Below are 18,917 nucleotides of genomic sequence, written 5' to 3' on the forward strand. Positions count from 1 at the left end.
CTCCCCCCCTCCCCTCCCCCCCCACCAGGGAATGCCAAAGGCAGCGCAGACGGATGTGCTGTCAACGCTGCCTTTGACTTTCGCACTCGGGCGCGCTGAGTGCTGTCAGCTTCGAACTGCGCATACGCAGTTCGATGCTCCGACAGATGCAAATTCGCTAGCCCCTGCCCACTGGACCTGAGCCGAAAAAAGGCGTATGGGGGCGCTGGAGCGCGGCTGCCAGGCGTGGGTCTGATTTACGACTGCACCCGGCACTTAGAGCCGATTTGGTAAAATCGGCCCCTGAGAGTGCTTTTAAACAGTAAGAAGTTTAACAACACCAGGTTAAAGTCCAACAGGTTTATTTGGTAGCAAAAGCCACACAAGCTTTCGGAGCTGCAAGCCCCTTCTTCAGGTGAGTGGGAATTCTGCAACAGAATTCCCACTCACCTGAAGAAGGGGCTTGCAGCTCCGAAAGCTTGTGTGGCTTTTGCTACCAAATAAACCTGTTGGACTTTAACCTGGTGTTGTTAAACTTCTTACTGTGTTTACCCCAGTCCAACGCCGGCATCTCCACATCAGTGCTTTTAAATGCAGAATGCTGTGACAGGCATGTTGACATGTATCTTGAACACTTGATGCTACCATGCAAAGCCCTGTCCAAACTTAAAGAATGAGGGAAGACTGTAGTAAGGTGAGGCTATTTTATCTGTTTCACCCTTAATATCCAAGTAGCTGCAACAAGAAGTTATATGTCCAATGCCTTTTTGTTCTATTAAATTCAATTCAATTCTCCACCAGGAAATCTGCGGTAACATGGCGCAAATGGTTAAACGCCATTGTTCTCCAGAGATTCTGCTCCTCTTCAACCTGCAATATCTGCAAAATATCTGGAGGTTTGACAATTCTTCCAGATCTTGTCCTGGTCACATTTGGAGGAGGGGTTGGCTGTGTTGATTTAGGAAATCATTATTAATTCAGAGTTTGCGTTATAATGTTCCTGGCATTTGGTTGTCTTCTTCTGATATGCTTTTTCCTATCCTTCGAGATGAACTTCTCTTTGCCAACTCCACATTTACATTGATCTGGGACAACTGGATTGTTTTATTTTGTTCCTCAGAGAGGGTTCATTTGTGGTATGAAGTGTTTATTGATAACACATAACTATGGACATAAATACAGAGTATAGCCCAAGCTATGAACTAACTCCATGCTTGCTCACAGCTTGGTATGGCTCCTGCTCTGCCCAAGATCGCAAGAAACTACAAAAGGTCGTGAATGTAGCCCAATCCATCACGCAAACCAGCCCTCCCATCCATTGACTCTGTCTACACTTCCTGCTGCCTCAGAAAAGCAGCCAACATAATTAAGGACCCCATGCACCCGGACATTCTCTCTTCCACCTTCTTCCATCGGGAAAAAGATACAAAAGTCTGAGGTCACGTACCAACTGATTCAAGAGCAGCTTCTTTCCTGCTGCTATCAGATTTTTGAATGGACCTACCTTGCATTAAGTTGATCTTTCTCTATGCCCTAGCTATAACTGTAACACTACATTCTGCACTCTCTCGTTCCCTTTTCTATGTACGGTATGCTTTGTCTATATAACGTAAGAAACAACTTTTTTCATTGTATACTAATACATGTGATAATAATAAATCAAATCAAATCTACACAGGTCTCCATCTAGTCCACAGATGACTCTCATCTCAGGTCATGCATCTCTTTACATCACATTGTGGGCGGTACTGCTTTCCAGTCATTGATATCAACTCTTGCAATGCCAGATACCCTTATCTTGCTTTTTTAAAAAAGTTTATTTATTAGTCACAAGTAAGTTAACACTGCAATGAAGTTACTGTGAAATTCCCCTAGTCTAGTCTCACTGTTGAATAAAATGCCAGCTCCTCTTTTACCCTCAGCACATCAGTAATAGCTTGCACAGCAGCAACACCTGCACCCCCAGCTCAGCACACCTGTAACACAGAGAGGCAGCAACCACAGCTGATGAAAACAGATGAAAGACTGTAGCCCATTAATACCAATGTGTCCTTTCCATAAAGTATGACTGGATCATATCCTTCATGTCTTCACTGCCAAACCACGTCATTACCAATTGTCACTTGCCTGAATTATCTGAATTCGCAAGTGGAATACTTCATGCTAGATTAGAATTGAAATAATGGCTACACAACACTACATTCTGTCACACTAGATTCTGCACTCTCTCGTTTCCTTCTCTATGTACGGTATGCACTCTCTGTATAGCGCGCAAGGAACAGACTTTTCACTGTATGCTAATACATGTGATAAGAATAAATCAAATCAAATCAAATCAAACAATTACCTTGGTTACATCTTGTCAAGTTATGTCATAAACAAATTTCAAGCTGAATGTTGCAGAAAAATGCCTAACTAATTGTGTACACCACAAGATGCTCCAACAAGATTTGTCTCAAATATTTCTGGATAATACTGTTAATTTGGACAATTGAAATTGTTTAGTGGTCTATGCTCACTCAACACCATGGGACTAATCTAATAGGTTTACCCATCTTTTACAGGCCATTACACAATACAAGAATATATTGGCAGTTAAGGCAGAGAGATCGGTAAAGCACAATTTTTCATCCAATCATTTCAATAATGGAAAAGTGTTCAACAATGAATTGAGCACACGGTTGTCCATTCCTCATTTCCTAAGACACGCTTCCATAACAGTCAATAACATTAAAGCGAGTTCTTACAAATTACCCCTGGAGACTGAAGCACACAAACTGATTTTACACAGGTACCTTACAGCCAATAAACATCTCAAGTCATATTTTCCCCTCATTGCACCTGATTGAATGATTACCTGGACAGAGAGCAGACAGAAAGATCAGGTTTGGAGGTTCACTTCGTTGTCATGGAGTTTTCTTGATATTCCATCTATTAGCTTATACCGAGAATCAGGTGGTTTCTGTGACAACCATGTGATCCTCCTCACCTAATTTTCCTCTTAAACATCATGACCATGGGATCTTGACTTCACACAATAAAAGGAAAAGGTTTGCTTGAATTTGACTCCAAAGTAAACTTTGTCCATTCATCCATCTTTCACCTCCCTACCAACACACAAAAATTAGACACATTGGCTGGGATTTTCTGGAAAATCCCGGTCATTATCTTTTAGTCAAAAAATTTAACTGTAATATCTTTACAATTCCCAAGAGCAAGCGTGGTTTTACTACAGGAAGGTTAAAATATTTAAGGGGAACATTTTGTTTTCACTTCCTTTATTGTTCTTCTGCTGCTAAAAGTTTGACATGTACGGTGAAATGGACCAAATGTTGAAAAATCGTGAAGTATTTTTGTTGAAAATCAATAAACTCTATTGAGCAGTTTGCTGTCATTGCCATACTAAAAATGGTATAAATGCCTATCAATCAATTAATAAATCAGTCAATACACTTATTGATGCTGGACAATCCAATAATTTCCCATGGGTCACTTTTTGTCGTACTGAAGACTGGGAATGAATATCTTTGTCTTTCCCTTATAATCTTCACACTTCGGTTGATCCATAAGCAATTATAATTGCCAAAATAGGTTTGAATTCTCTTCCCATCGCTGGACTATTCCAAACAGGCCTTCCATTCATCACCTAACACTGCTGATAGTTTCCTGAAGTGGCTCTTGACAATTACTGTGTGTTGGGCATATATTAGTAAAAACATTGCCTCTAGGTTCTTCACCACTGTGAGAAAAGAAAACTTAGTATAACGTGCTACAGTAGATTAAAAGAGTTGTATCCTCGAGGGAAACACAATCGAATAATGTCAAAAGGAGGCACCTTGGTTGGAAAGGTGACTTGAAGAAAGTCGATGTAATGGTGTATTTATTGATGACCCACTTGCAGAAATAAGGACCAAAAAATAGGCTCCTTAGTATTTTTCAAAGATAGACTTGCAGACCACAAAGGTACAAACAAACAAGAGCTTTGATGGAAAGGTGTTTATTCTACATGCTGTAAGGATAGAATGCCCATTAGCCTGGTTAAAGGGCCAATGACATCATCAAGATGTCACATGATCAGTCCCTTAAATTGCCCTTCTTCTAACTAGGAACAACATGAATGCACAACACTTTACTCCCTCTCTACATAAGAGGTTCCTGCAATGAAATACAGTAAAACATTGACAATTAAAATTCTCAATATGAACACTTAGTAAACACAACACTAATGGATTAGATGTTTCAGAGGATGTCGATTTCTGGGTGGTTGTCAGTGGACATCAGTTATCTGTTTTTTTATGTTAGTTGCAACCTCATGTGTTTTTGGTTCAGTTTGGATGTCATCCATGGTTGTCTTCACCAGAATCGACATAGTACTTGGAGGTTGACTCAGTGTTGAAGTGTTCTCAACTGAGGTACTGCCTTCCCCAATTGTTTTGGGTATTGTCAGGTTCTCAGATTTTTTTATTCATGCATGGGACATCGGCATTGCTGGCTGGCCAGCATTTATTGTTCATCCCTAGTTGCCCTTGAGAAGGTGGTGGTGAGCTGCCTTCTTGAATCACTGCAGTCCACATGCTGTGGGTTGATCCACAATGCTGTTAGGGAGGGAATTCCAGGATTTTGACCCAGCGACTGTGAAGGAATGGCAATATATTTCCAAGTCAGGATGGTGAGTGGTTTGGAGGGGAATTTGCAGGTGGTGGTGTTCCCATATATCTGCTGCCCTTGTCCTTCTAGATGAAAGTGGTCATGGGTTTGGAAGATGCTGCCTAAGGATCTTTGGTGAATTTGTGCAGTGCATCTTGTAGATAGTACACACTGATGCTACTGAGTGTCGGTGGTGGAGGGAGTGAATGTTTGTAGATGTGGTGCCAATCAAGCGGGGTGCTTTGTCCAGGATAGCGTCAAACTTCTTGAGTGTTGTTGGAGCAGCACCCATCCAGGCAAGTGGGGAGTATTCCATCACACTCCTGACTTGTGCCTTACACATGGCGAATAGACTTTGGGGAGTCAGGAGGTGAGTTACACGCTTGTGTGTCCAGGTCTTCACTTGGCATAGCTTATTGTGAACTCTCGATAGATTCTGCCTCTGGCAGACTGGCTCTGGTTGCCAAAAGAAGGTCTGCATGTCTTCTCCATGCTACATCATCTGGGGTTTGTATGGTGTAGGAGAGCAGTCCTTTCTGTGGTAAAACAATGGCAGGAATCCAATTCTTTCCTTAGACAAGGGGAGTTTCTTACCAATGCTTCTTGACCTTTATGAAAACCATAGCGTTTAGCTCTGTTCTCATGTTGTATAACCCAGCCTTGCTGTTTCTTCTCAGCAATTTATCTTGTCTTGGGTGGGTTAAGCAAATGAAATGCTGTGTGTAATTGGCTTTTTATCATGAGAAATGCCAGAGAACTTTGAGTTGTCGAATGTGTAGTACTCCTGTACGTCATCAGGAACTGCCTCAATCGTTTAGACGATGAAATTGTTCTCGAGTTACCTTCAACGAATGTTTCATTCTTTAAACAAACTGGTCTGCCAGCCCACTTGTGGCTGGATGATAAAGAGCGGATCAGATGTGTTGAATCCCGTTCTCCTTGAAGTAGTTTGTGAATTCTTGCGATACGAACTGTGGTACATTGTCAGTCACAAGTTGTTCAGGGTAACCGAATCTTCCAAATATCTCACCCAATCTTTCTATTGCGAGAGATATGGTGGCACAGTGGTTAGCACTGCTGCCTCACAGCGCCAGAGAACCGGGTTCAATTCCCGGCTTGGGTCATTGTCTGTGCAGAGTCTGCACATTCTCCCCTTGTCTGCGTGGCTTTCCTCCAGGTGCACGGTTGCCTCCCACAGTCCAAAAGATGTGCAGGTTAGGTGCATTGGCCATGCCAAATTCTCCCTCAGTGTACTCGAATTGACGCCGGAATGTGGCGACGAGGGGATTTTCACAGTAACTTCATTGCAGTGTTAATGTAAGTCTACACGTGACAGCAATAAATAAACTTGAAACAATTGTTCTCTCCGAGGCCACTCCATTTCGAGTGTGCGTCGAGCGCATTAAGAAAGATACGCTCTTCGAGTGGCCCGGCATAATCGATATGAACGCTTTGCCATGACCCTTCTGGCCATTCCCATGTGTGTAATGGTAATTGTGGCAGCAGGTTTCGAACATTTGTGAACATATCGTCACCTTCTCCTCGATTTCGATCTCGAGCCCTGGCCTCCAAAAATAGCTTCTGGCTATCTCCTTCATCCTTACTATACCACTGGAACTTTCACGTAGTTGAGTTCCTTAACAATGAGGGAATGATGACTCTCATGCTCCCAAGGAGACAACCAGCTTGTCCAGATAGTTCGGGTCCTCGGGTGACACATGGCTTCAACTCCAGGTTTGCTCCTGTAGTCTTGCCACCAAGTACCTTATCCATAACTTCTGATAGTACTGGATCAGTTCAGGTATAATTGTTAACTGTCCTGTGGTTACAGGAATATTATCTATTTGCTCAAAGAGGAAAATATTTCCACTCAAACTGTTTATTGACGTCTCCTTGGGTAAAGATAATCAGGAGAGTCCATCAGCGTTCCCATGGAGATTTGACTGACAATATTTTATTTTATATGTGTGTGCTGACAAGAGTAATACCCATCTCTGCATCCAGCTCACAGCCAGAAATGGAATACCAGCAAGAGGCCCAAAAATTGTTGCCAGTGGTCGATAATCCATTAATAAAGTCACACTCCTTCCGTATACGTATTGGTAGAAATGTTTGATTCTGAAAATGATTCCTAGAGCTTCCTTCTCTATCTGTGCATAGTCCATTTGGTCAAGGATGTTGATGCAAAAGCTATCGGCTTCACCACCATTGAGCATTATGTGGGAAACCACCACCCCCACCCCGTACAGTGATGTGTCACATGCCAGTGTCAAGGGTAAATTTGGATTAAAGTGTGTCAAGACTTCTGACTTTAGTAGCTTCTCTTTAGCTTGTACGAAGGCTTTCTGGCACTGATCCACACATTTCCATTTCCTACTTTAACACAATGCATTGTGCAAAGCTTAAGGATCATTGTTAGATTAGAGACAAGCCTTCCATAGTAGTTTAATAAGTCCAAAAAAGAAAAAAGTTGATTGACGTTTTGAGGTGCAGATGGCTCAGTTATGGCTTTGACTTTTGAAGGTGATTTGTGTGGTCATTTTACATCTATGACATGACCCAGATATTCATTAGAAAATTGGAAAAATTCACATTTATCTTTCCATACACTTCATTCATAATCTTCTAGTCTCTGGAGTGTTGCATTTAGTTTGTGGAGATTTTCCTCATTCTTTCCAGTAACTAAGATATCATCTAAGTAACACTGGACTCTTTTTAATGCACTTAGAATTTGATCCATGGAATGTTGGAACAACGCAGGTGCGAATGTGATGCCAAATGGAAGCCTTTTTATCTGAATGCACTTTGCTTGTCACAATTGTCAAATAATGTTGTAAATCAGGATCCACAATCACCTCGATGATAAGCTTGACTAAGGTCAATTTTACTGAAGTGTTGGCCTCCAGCTAACCCAGTAAAGAAACTATCAATAAGGGACAGAGAGTACTGCTCAGCACACAGTACAGGATTGATAATAACTTCCAAGTCACCACAAATGTGTATTGATCCATCATACTTCATCACGGGTACAATTGGCGTCGCCCAATCAGTCACATTAATGGAGGACTCCCGTTTCGACCAGCCACTCTAATTCTGTCTCAACCTCAGGCCTTCTTGCATCTGACACTGACTTTTGATTTGATTTGATTTGATTTTATTATTGTCACATGTATTCGTATACAGTGAAATGTATTGTTTCTTGAATGCTATACAGACAAAGCATACCATTCATAGAGAAGGAAAGGAGAGGGTGCAGAATGTTGTGTTACAGTCATAGCTAGGGTGTAGAGAAAGATCAACTTAGTGTGAGGTCAGGCCATTCAAATGTCTGATGGCAGCAGGGAAGAAGCTGTTCTTGAATTGAGAAGCTGTTCTTGAGTCGAATCTTTAAGCCTTTAAGCATCTTGCTTGACTTTTGTCCTTAATCTTTAACTTGACTGAGATCTCCTTCAGGCTTCCCGGCTCCCCATTTAAGACAATGTCATGTTTCTTTAAAATCTTCAGTAGACTTGCTTCAGAATCTGACATGAGATTCACCTCGGCCCAGTTTAATTTGATGTTTTCCAGCCAGGTTCCCCCATTAATGCTGGATTGTTTCCTTTAACAATGTGCAGGGACAAGTTTGCGATCTGTTTATTCAACTGCATGTTTACATCAATATGGCACCTCAATGGGACCACTTCTCCTGTATAGATTTTTGATATTATCTTCAAGGGTTTCAAGGCAATATGTTGTACTTATTCTTGGTAAGCAGTTTCTGGTACCAACAAAACTGCTGCTCCAGTGACCACTTTCATTTCACTGGTTGGCCATCAGTAAAGGAGTGATCCAGTATCAGTTTATTGCACCAATAATAGCCAGTATGTTCAATGACAGTTCATTTCTGACTGTGACTCTGGTCTTTCTCGCGCCCTTTTTGTATTACGTGGCTACTTTTCTCTCTATGTGGTTTTCCATATGATGCATTCAGTTCTTGTTTTTTATAGTTCTTGCCTGGAACTAGTTTCTTTCTCCAACTAGCATGTTTGATGTGCCCCTTTCTGCCACAATTTCTGCACATTGTGTCTATGCTCCAGCAATCTGCTACTACATGCCCAGTTTTTGCAAATCGGTGGCAATTTTGAACCTTTATCTATGTTCAGGTCTCAGATACAGGCATGGCCTACTTATTTTTTCTTCTCTAACATTTTCTGGGTGAAAGGATCGTTGATGTATTTACGGGATTCCCTGGAAACAATAATGCATTCTCTTCTATCCCAAACACCATGTGAACTCATATTATCTGTGACAATGCATTTCACTAGTCTTGAGGGTGTCATGGCCACATGAAGAGAGGTAAAAATGACAACACTGTCCTGCCACTTGAAGTCTGACTGTAGCAGGGCTTTTATGTGAATTTGCAAGGTTGGCAGTAGCTACTCAATAGGTGAGATTCTCTGGCCTCCTGTAAAGGGTTTTTCTGGTGGTGAATGTGGCTCGCCATTGACTACTGGTCCTGCCCATGTTTATGGCATTTTGTGTGGCATGCCAGTTCCATCACCCGGGAACCCTCTGTGGAGGGTCAATACCCTGCTGGGAAGAAGCACTGAAAGATCCCGCCCAATGTCTGAGTTTAGCAGAGCCGGCGATCACCTTGGAGCAAGCCTCCACTACGCACAAGGTGCCCAATCGTGAGGTGCCTGTCCCAAGCCCTCCTTCTGCCTTGAGGATGAAAACTGTTGCTGGCATGTGATAATGACAGCGTGCATACTTCTTTAAGACACCTTTTAATCTGTACCTGAGGGAAATTAGGAACTAGATCTAACACTCATTGACAGTATAATGGACTGGCAACCCGAATGGCTACAACACACACAGCAAATTCACTGAGATGAAAGGAAACTCTGTCCTGACAGAATCTCGGGGAAGCTTTTTAGCTATTAATCTCATTCTGAGGGGATATTCCTGTGATACTGAGGTAATCTGTCCAATGGTAACTATTTTGGAAAATTCTTGATATTAGCAATATCATTCCATCGTAACCATTTCATGCCATCTGAAAATGCTTGATGCAACCTAAAGACTTAAATCCTCCAATTTGTAACTCTTTCATCAAGTTCATAAACAAGTAATTTAACCAACAGAAGGACTGATCCATGGACACTCAGTGCCACTTGAATCAATATTTACTCTTGATGAATGCAGTTTCCTGTTATCTGTAAGATGTTATTTAATTTGTGATGCTCCAAAGTTCTGTTTTGAATACCAGTTCCTCTGGAATCCATGCCACTTTTGCCTCTAGCTCTCTCTCAAAGCTTCTGTTACTGCCTGCAGCATGACGTGGTGCTTGCAAAGTTCAAACAGAGTTGACAATCACCTGCCGAACCGCAGTTGCAGAAGCAAGCATCACAGTTCTGAGAAAACTCTGGGCTTTTACCTTGGCAACTAGCACAAATTCGCTGAGTATTTTAGCTGTTAGCAACTGGCTATCGATTGTGTGAAACATATGTCTTAATAGTTATCCCTGCCTGTGCCCTGTTATATCAGTCAAACCAACCATGAAATAAATTCTCATTTTCTACAACTTTTTTATGCACAGAATATCTTTCCCGATGTGATTAAGGGTGGGATCTTGAGCCAACTCTCGCCAAACATGGGAATAGTAGCGGGGGCTCAAAATCCAGCAAAACCCCAGATATTGTGAATTGGCGTGAACCCGATTTCAATGGATTCTAATGTATTTGCATATAATCAAACAACCTCCCCCAGATATTGATCCCTCATTGTATTTTCATATCTCACTTCCATGACATCACATTGGCAAGGTATACAACAGGTTAACCCAGACGTGAACCTGTTGTGGGGATCCCCCCGAGAACATAAAGTTGACTATAGCCCCCGGGGGAGAGCAGCATGGTCAGGCAGTGCCCATGCAATGCCTCTTGACACTGCTACCTGGCACAGGTTGGCACCATGCCTACCTAGCAGTGCCAACCAGGGCCAGGGAGTCTTGCCTAGAGTAGACCGTAGTGTGAGCTTCATGGAGGAGAAATTCAGTTATTTGTGGGTTGGGGGGGAGAGCAGGGGATGCTGGCGATGGCTGTTTGGGTGGGGGGGTGGCCTGGTTTGGGGGTGCTGCCATTGACTGTTTGGGGGGGTGCCAACTCTGATCATGGGATGGAGGAGATGCTGGCTCTGATCGCAGAGATGTGGGCGGCGGGTGGTGGGGGGGGCGGGAGGGGGGGGGGAGTTGGGGGAATGCTGGCTCTGACCACAGGGAGGGGGGAGGAAATGCCGGCCACAATCGAGGAGGGTATTGGGGTTCTGGGCGTCCCTATTAAAAAGCGCCCTGTTCTCAATGCAGCCAGCCTTTACAAGCATGTTTAGGTCCCACCCCTCAACATGACGGCATGAAACACCCTCCCCCCTCCCCCTTCCTGTTGTTTTTCACAGAATGTCAGAGGATCTGAAGAGAAAACTGGCCTGAAAGACACCAGTTTTCAGTCAGACCCTATTACTTTGTCAAATTCTGGTAAGATGACTCCCTAGGCTGTGGCAAATGTGTGGGGTTATGGGAATAGTGTGGGAGCGGTGGGCCTGGGTTAGATGTTCTTTTGGAGAGTTAGTGCAGATTCAATGGGCCAAATAGCTTCCTTCTGCACTGAAGGAATTCTATGGATTCTATGGTTTTAATATTTAATAGTTTCAATAAGAGAGATTTCGGATTTGGGAATTTGCAGTTATCCAGGATCATATCCCAAAGATGCTCATTCCTCTGTCTAATGTGCAAAATATTTAAATCAAACACTGAATGACAGGATTACTTCCATTGAAGAGTACGTGCTGATTTAGATTTGTGAAAAATAACTGCCATCTGGAAGCTTCAGTTAAGAGTTAGTCATTATTCTGACAACCAAATTAGTTTTTCCACAACATAGGCACCATGTGCCCAGCATTTCTGGGGCTACAGGGGATGTACTTTTTATCCATGCCTGAGCAACATGGAATATGGTCAAGAGCCTAATCCACTATCATTCTGCCCTATTTAGACCAAGTGGTGGGGATCCTCCCCATCTGTTTTGCATTGTCCCTCTTCCCCCCTGATTCCATACAGTTATTCCTCCCACTCCTGCTTTGCTGTCTCTTTCCTTCCATGTATTCCCTGCAGCCACAAATCTATCCCGCTCTCTCTATCCTGTCTCTATCCCTCTGTCCGTTACCAGGCTAATGCAGACTTTTTCTGAGGCTCCAGCATTTTCATCCCCCAGAGTCTAAATAGGAAACATTGCAGTAAAAGGCTGTGACCTAAGTTTCAAAGACAGAAACAGGAATAGGACCATTCGGTCCAACCCCAGACTCTGGGTGGAATTCTCCCAGGCCCCCACTGGTGGGTCCAATGGTGGGCAGAGGGAAGAAGTCAACAGGAAGCCCAAAAATATCAGTTTGACACCGACGTGAATTTCCTGTGTGATCTTGCTCTGTGCCTGCCATGAGGCCAGTGTAAAACTCATTTACCTCATGCCCGATTCTCCACAGCGCCAGTGCAAAACACACCAGTGTGAAGCACATCTGGAAAAACATGGTGCGCAGATGTTGGGACTCAACTGAAAAATGCCTGGGGCTGATTCCAGAGTGCAGGATGGAGGCCATCACCAACCCTGGACTCCGGCACACTACAACAGTGGGTGAGGGAAGCATCTGCAGGTGACCCTTCCAGATTCAGTGTCTCAGGGGGTGTCTATCTTCCAGTCTCAGAATGTTCCTGGAGATTCACCTCCATCTTCAGGAGATCCGTCTTCTTTCTTTAGTGATGTTGGGTGCCTTTATGGCGCCCGATTGGGACAGCAGACTACATAGCATCAGACGTGTCCCATCACCCAAAACATCAGGTGGCATAATTATTGAGGTTGGCGCCAGAAAATTTTGCATGTTTTTCCGCCAGCCTTCACAGCAGAAAACACTCCACATTCCCACCCCTGCCAATGCACTTAATTTCCAGATGGGAGAATTGAATCCTCTGTTTCTGCTTTAATATGCACTAAAATAATGAATAATTTCCAATCCTAAAATATTGAGCAAGGTGAAGTACAAGGGCAGCACGGTGGCACAGTAATTAGCACTGCCGCCTCACAGTGCCAGGGACATGGCTTCAATTCCAGTCTTAGGTCATTGTCTGTGTGGAGTTTGCATGTTTTCCCCAAGTCTTGGAAAATTTCCCCAAGTTTCCTGCAGGAACTCCGGTTTCCTCCCACACTCCAAAGATGTGGAGGTTAGATTGATAGGCCATGCTAAATTGCCCTTTGGTGTCAGGGGAACTAGGATAAATGCGTGGGGTCATGGGGATAGGACCTGGATGGGACTGTTGTTGGTGCACGTCCAACGGGCCGAAGGGCCTTCTCCTGCACTGTAGTGATTCTACGATTCTATTTCAAACCCTAAGGAGTGACTTGTTTAAGACAAATGGGTTAATACCTTCTACAAAAGCAAAGGGAGGAACTTCACTTAGATACCTCGGGTATCCATATTTAAACTTGCAATTTCAAGGCCTCGGATTAACAAACAGGTTTGAAGTAAATGTTAGTGACATTTTAAAGTTAACTCCGCAGTGAGCGCTTAGTTTATTCTTCTGCACTTTGGTAACATTTCCCTCCGAATGAGCGACATGGAGAGATACATAATTGGTTCACTATTCCATGTATTACCCTACTTATTGTTGGCACAAGATGATACAAAGTGGATTTATTGAGTTGAGGATAAATGTTCTGACCCATCAATTATTAATGCAACAATAAAACTCTACTCTTAGGAGAATGCATTAAAGCTTAAGTAAAGTATTAGTTTAAAAACTCATTTTTTAAATGTGACTAATGAAATACATAATCTTGGTATTGATTTTCTTAGTTCGCAATACTTCCTAACAACAAGAGAAGGTGTAAGCTTTTAAACCCATGGAAAACAGTATTATTGTAACTACTGGAAAAACAAAGAAAAAATAGATTTTTTTACAGTAATATCATTGCAGTGTTAATGTAAGCCTGCTTGTGACACAAATAAATAAACTTCAAGAAGTTATTTTTACAATGTTATGTTGATGTCCATTCTTGTAAGTTGACCCAAGGTCAATGGAAAGTAAAGTCAGAACCAGGAGAGGGAAAGCACTGTGAGAGTTTGCTTTAAAATAATCTTCTAAATTTATGGAATAAAGCAGCTATTTTGGTCTAAAAGCAAATTGCACCATGTGTGTAAAGGAATGTCATTAAATCAAAACATGTTAAACATTTGTTGGCGAGCAAAGCAGGACCTGATAATTCTGGGCTCCAGAAAGGCAAGCAAGTAAGATCTCTGGATGTCAAGTCATGGGAACAAGGTAATTTCCATAGATGGAAATGGGTGACCTGTATCTGCAGAGGTACAACAGATTTGCCTGCTTCAGTAACTAGTCAGTAGCCAGACCAATAGAGTGCCGTTTCAACTTGGCACACTGTGGCCCAAAGAAACAATAGCCCGCCATTTTTTTCAATGGCCTTGGAGAAACAAAGGACCATCAGATCAAGATATTTTAGATTGACTACCTTTCTTCCTGGGAATCTTGGGGTCTTCTTAAGGCCGAATATGAGAGCTCCTATAAGGAGCGATACATACAATTGGGCCTGGTGGGCAACGAGCAGGGCAGAGTTTCATTGACAGCTAAAGAGTACCCAAGCTCTCGATTGAACTTAAGCAGAATTGACAGAAGATTTGCCTGCCCTCGGTATTGAAAACCAAGTGGAAATGGTCGCCTGGGAGCCAGCTCCCCACACATCTAGTCAGCTGCAGTGGGGCAGCTGTTGGGGACTGTACTCGCAACTTGCTGGTGGCAGTAAAATGAAACCTGCATATAAAAGATGATTATAGCCCATGTACATAAGTTTGGGGGCAGCAGAACAATTACTCTTTCAACGTAGTGTTAATTTCAGGTGGTTGTCAAAGATCCACACCCCCAAACCACCAGTCCCCAACCCCAACTATCAGCTGACATACAAAACCTAACAACACAGTCTGTGTAAAAGGCTCGTCCTCTGTTCAACTTTCCTAAAATCAAAATTCGGTAGAAGCTATAAAATTTGGAACTCACTGGATTCTCAAAGCTAAGGGGAGACTGTCCTTTCCTGCATGGTATATTTTTGTTCCTAATTTTTTTATCCTCTCTTGCTGGGAGAAAATATTGTGCATCCAAGTATCTTCTGACAGTAGCAGCGAGTACATGGACACTGATGACTCTGCAAGGTAAATGGTCACGGATACTACGATCGCAAGAACACAATGGGAGATGTGCACCTTGTGAGGCAGATGTGGTTATTCAGATTGGCCCAGCATGCAGGCTTGCCAGGCGCTCTTGCTTAACTCTCACTGATAAAGGAAATGGATGTACACCAAATTACATGAGCGTCAGGACTTGGCCACATGGAGAGCTAAGTTGTTTTGATTGGTTTTGTTGTGAGGTAAAATCCTTGTGTCTAAGAACTTCGCAGCTTTGGAAGAGAGGTTGACTGAAATACTGGCAGATGTACAATAAGAGACTTACTGGGAAAAGGAACAAAGTTAATTATTGAGGTACAGAATGGCTGACAGAGAGAGGCAGAGGCGCTATCTCCTATTAATAACACAAATAATTCAAAGTTAAGTTTTATTCTTACTGTTTTATAATAATTGGAATATGTCAGGACTGTGCCCTAGACTTGGCTATCTAAGGAAGTTGAAAAAATTGATAAGTGCCTTTTGTTTCCAAAAAGAATAGTTTAATGTCTGCATTGAAAATAAGGATATTTCTATTTATGGCAGCAAGCTGTACAGCCTCTTATGTGCTGTGCTGGTTGATCTGACGGAGGCAGGAGAAGAGCAGTAACAATTGGCCCCAAAGGTTTTCAGTGAGAGAGTGGAAAAATCAACCAGTGACTCCTGCCTTTAATCACTCACTCGTGATTCCTGGAAGAAATTACTTGTGTGCCAGTACCAGCCAACGTCCTTTCTGAAAACCTCCACAAATAAATGCTACTTACAGTCCAACATGAAGAATGACCATTTTGGTCTTGATACAAAGAATTGCCAAGTGCTCATTGAACTGCATTATCACCCAAAAGAAAAACGAGGGGGAGAAAGTGCAAAGCACTGCCAATGATGTGTGGGATGCTGATATAATGCAGTTAAGGTCTGGTTTATATTTTCCCCAGAGTACATCACAACAAAACACACCAACATTGCTATCAAAAGCTTCACCTGGTTTTCAGCTGTGTTGCAAGATATAAGTTCTTTTTTCCAGGATTCCAGTCCAATAGATTCTCTCTGCAGACACTTGTCCCAGAGGAGCTCCTGGGATGCTGTCGGTGGCATTTCTGGAAGGGTATTGCGGGAATGCAGGTCAGGACAAGTGAAAGGTGGATAATTCCCACCAGAATTCCCTAATCTCTTCATCATGGGCCAGAATCCTGTGATCATGTGTCCTGACTCTCCTCCAGCAGATACATCAGAGATACATCCAGGCCACAACTTTGGAGACAGCGTTAAGCACTGCTTGTCCCAAGAAGCGCCACAGGGGCATGATGACAAACCAAATGAACACTCAGTCACATAGGGAGATATCAAGCCAGAAAACCAAAAACTCAATCAAAGGGCGGGAATTTCTGGCTGCGTTCACCCCAAAACCAGAAAATCCCACTCGAGGTCAACAGACCTTTGTATGGTCCGCTCCCTGCCCACTACAATTCCCGCAACGGGCGGGATACAAAATGTCCGGTCAAAGAGGTAGTTTGTAAGGAGTGATTTATTGAAGGAAACAGAAGGAAGGAGTTAAAGAGATATGAGGAGGGACTCCAGAGCTTGAACCCAGACAGCTGAAGGCACAGCTACCATGGAGTGACTAAAATGGGGGATGCTCAATAGACCAGAATTTGAGATCTGCAGATATCGAAGGATGTTGGAGGACTGAAAGGGAATCCAGAGGAAGGAAGGGTGAGGCTATGAGGCTATTTGGAAACAAGGATTTTAAGTTGAGTCATTTGTGATGGCCTACACCTTACACATATATATACTCATTGCTATTTCTAAATTTTAACCCTGGACCTTGGCTGAGCACAATCCCTAAAATGGCTGAACCAATGTCTGCCTGTGACCTTATAACAAAAGAAGCCACTTTTCACTTTCAGGAAATCTCGCACCTCATTGCTGAGGAGACCATAGAGAAATCAGGTCAAATCTCCCAGCTCTGGCCGCATTAATTATACAACCGGTGTTCTGTGCCATATTCCATGGTGATTGTGTATAGTCCTGCCATTCTATCCAGGAGCCATATTGAAAAGACACCCAATATCACTGACTCACTATTGAAGAGAGGTGTTGGATCTCCTGAAAATGAAGATGGATCTTTGGGAGCACTCCGACGTTGGAAGATAGACCTTCTGAGAAAGCAGATGGATTTGCAGGAAAATTCTGAGGCTGGTAAATGGACTCCCTCTAAACACCTCATCTGGAAGATCATTTGTAGATGCTCAACTGTTGTGGTATCCCCCCCCCCCCCCCCCCCCCCCCCCCCCACCCTCATTCACCATTGAACCCACCAGCAGGGGCATGGGAGAATTCCGCCCTGAGGAGCCACCAACAATCACCAAGGAACTGCACAGGCCAGCTTCAAAGACAGCTAAACAAAGGCCATTTGCATTTGATAACAGAATACTACAGTGCAGAAGAGGCCCTTCGGCCCATCGTGTCTGCACCGACGCATGAAATACCCTGTCCTGCCCACCAAATCCCACTTGCCAGCACTTAGCCCATAGCCTTGAATGTCATGGCATGCCAAGTACTCATCCAGGTACTTGGCATTCTGCCATCACCACCTTCCCAGGTAGTGCATTCCAGACCGTCACCACCCTCTGAGTAAAAACATTTTCCTCAGGTCCCCTCTAAACCTCCCATCCCTCACTTTTAACTTGTGTCCCCTCATAACTGACCCTTCAACTAAGGGGAATAGCTGCTCCTTATCCACCCTGTCCATGCCCCTCATAATCTTGTACACCTCGATCAGGTTGCCCCCTCAGTCTTCTCTGCTCCAACGAAAACAACCCAAGGCATCAAACCTCTCTTCATAAATTAAATGTTCCATCCCAGGCAGCATCCTGGTAAATCTCCGCTGCACCCACTCCAGTGAGTTCATGTCCTTCCTACAACGTGGCAACCAGAACTGCACACAATACTCCAGCTGTAGCCTCACCAAAGTTCTATACAATTCCATCATGACTTCTCTGCTTTTGTAATCTATGCCCTGATTGATAAAGGTGAGTGTGCTATATTCCTTTTTCACCACCCTATTAACCTGCTTTTCCGCCTTCAGAGATCTATGGACTAACACGCCAAGGTCTCTTTGTCCTTCAGAACTTCCCAGTGTTAGACCTTTCATATAATACCTTCTTGTCAAATTATTCCTTCCGAAGTGCATCACGTCAGGATTAAATTCCATCTGCCACTTATCCACCCATTTCACTATCTTGTCTATATCTTCCCAAGACACTCAACCTCACTGTTAACCACCCAGCCAATCTTTGTGTCATCAGCAAACTTACTGTTCTGACCCCCCACATAGTCACCTATGTCATTTATATAAATGGTGCACAATAGGGGGCCCAGCACAGATCCCTGTGGAACGCCACTGGTCACTAGCCTCCAGTCACTAAAGCAGCCGTCTGTCACCACATTCTGTCCCCTACCGCTAAGCCAATTATGAATCCATTTTGTCAGATCACCCTATATCCCATGTGCATTAGCCTTCTTAATAAGGCTCCCATGTGCGACTTTGTCAAAGGCTTTGCTGAAATCCATGTAAACTACATCATTTGATTTGATTTGATTTGATTTATTATTGTCACATGTATTAACATACAGTGAAAAGTATTGTTTCTTGCGCACTATACAGACAAAGTATACCATTCATAGAGAAGGAAATGAGAGAGTGCAGAATGTAGTGTTACAGTCATAGCTAGGGTGTAGAGAAAGATCAACTTAATGCAAGGTAAGTCCATTCAAAAGTCTGACAGCAGCAGGGAAGAAGTTGTTCTTGAGTTGGACCTCCGACTTTTGTATCCTTTGTCCGATGGAAGAAGGTGGAAGAGAGAATGTCCAGGGCGTGTGGGGCCCTTAATTATGCTGGCTGCTTAGCCGAGGCAGTGGGAAGCGTAGACAGAGTCAATGGATGGGATGCTGGTTTGCGCAATGGATTGGGCTACATTCACAACCTTTTGTAGTCCCTTGCGGTCTTGGGCAGAGCAGGAGCCATACCAAGTTGT

Source organism: Mustelus asterias, chromosome 7 (genome assembly GCF_964213995.1).
Source record: "Mustelus asterias chromosome 7, sMusAst1.hap1.1, whole genome shotgun sequence".
Lineage (NCBI taxonomy): Eukaryota > Metazoa > Chordata > Chondrichthyes > Carcharhiniformes > Triakidae > Mustelus > Mustelus asterias.